Source organism: Trifolium pratense, linkage group LG2 (genome assembly GCF_020283565.1).
Source record: "Trifolium pratense cultivar HEN17-A07 linkage group LG2, ARS_RC_1.1, whole genome shotgun sequence".
NCBI classification, from domain to species: Eukaryota; Viridiplantae; Streptophyta; class Magnoliopsida; order Fabales; family Fabaceae; genus Trifolium; species Trifolium pratense.
This window is the reverse complement of record NC_060060.1, coordinates 22141551-22143233: the sequence shown is the minus strand read 5'-3', so window position 1 is coordinate 22143233 and position 1683 is coordinate 22141551. Positions and strand designations below refer to the sequence as shown.

At 34.3% G+C, this 1683-nt stretch overlaps 1 long non-coding RNA gene across 1 annotated transcript; it reads right to left on the bottom strand.

Annotated features, from left to right (window-relative positions):
* On the bottom strand, nt 1-1236 carry LOC123906852. The gene is made up of 2 exons (XR_006809045.1): nt 733-1236; nt 1-348 (listed from the first exon to the last, which is right to left on the bottom strand). It is a non-coding gene; the product is annotated as an uncharacterized LOC123906852 (long non-coding RNA).
* Nucleotides 1237-1683: the final 447 nt, after the last annotated feature.

Below are 1683 nucleotides of genomic sequence, written 5' to 3'. Positions count from 1 at the left end.
TTCACAGAACAATTATAAAACTCTTCAAATAAACCTTCTCTTCTTTTGAATCATACATGAACAAAGGTACTCTAAACAGTAGCACAAAATTTATTAAAATCTACACTTTAACTATTAATTTGAATGCATGTGATAACCTTCTTTCAGCATCAAAATCTTCAAAATAAACTATAATGAATATCAGCCTCCTTGATACTTACATTATACATATCTAACACTGATTCAACATTTGTGTGCAGGTAATTAGCCATTCTAGTACTGATTACTACGTATTGCAAGCTTCAGAATGATCACTTACCAGCCATGTAAGATTCCCTTCATCATATGCATGAAATGGATTCAAATAATCTGTACATTCCAAAAAAATTCGCCAAACAGAGCCTTATTAGAGTGTTATCAAAGATGGCATTGCTATGAGCTTTCAACAATAAAGCTACCATACTGATCTCAACTTATTCTAAATCACATCCTTCAAAATTACAAAGTAATGACAAGCTAAATAAACCACATATCAGAAGGTTAAACACCTCAATTGACTTTAAAAATCTGAAGCTTAATTATTCATACAATGAGCTATGTAAAGGGGCTTCAAGTGAAACCTGAAGCAAAATTAAGCAATATTGAATCTGAAGCAAAATTAAGCAAATCATATATTCTAGACTCTAGTGAACCTCAATTTCAAGGAATATTTCAATGAGCTATCTTAATATTGAATCTGAAGTAAAATTGAACCTGGATTTTGAAGATTGAATATGATTTTGAATGTTAAACGAAGCTGAACGAAGTTGAATGGAGATTGAAGGTTCAGCGAAGCTTGAGAGGTTCAACGAAGCTGGAGAGGTTGAGTGATTTAGGGATTCGAACGAAGCCTGAATGTTGAATCTGAACGTAGCTTGAGAGATTTAGGGATTGGAGCTTGTGAGTGAGAATCACAGATTTAGGATTGAAGCTTATGAGTAAGAATATCGATGAGAAGCTTATGAGAATCACAGATTTAGGATTTTTTTAGGGTTTAGGGATTGAAGAAGCTTGAAAACGAATCTGATTTAGAGATTGACGCTCGAAGGTTGTGGGATTGAAGAAATTCTGAAAAAAGAGGGAAGAAGTGAAATAGCGCGGGTTTGTCGACTTCTCGACGGTTGCTTTTGAACGGCCGCAAGGTTTCAAATATTAACATAGCGGCGACGGTTCTTCTAAACTGCCGGAATCCATGTGTCGTAAGTCAACATATTTTTTGTAGTGTATTATAGGGCTCAAAATTTTAAGGTAGCAAAAGTTTTGAGGCACGATGTCGTCACACATCTCGCACATGAGCGTGGGGTTAAACTTGATATGACTTTTTTTTTCGGTATTAAGCTTTTGGTTTCTAGGGGAAGAGGACCCCGATAATCAAAAGTTCGGCCACGAGGTAAGTAAAGTCTGACCAATAATTGTTCCTACTGGGAATTGAACTCAGATTCTCCCGAATGATCCGTCTTAAGAAGACTTCATTAACCACTTGAGCTCAATGTCTTGGTAGGTCTGATGTGACTTTGACTATCCAATTTGCTGAGATTCTTAAAAAATATGGAGAGTTAAATTGAGTCGACACTAAATATATATATATATATATATATATATATATATATATATATATATATATACAAAGTCAAAAGAATATCAATTGAAATGCTATAAGAGTTT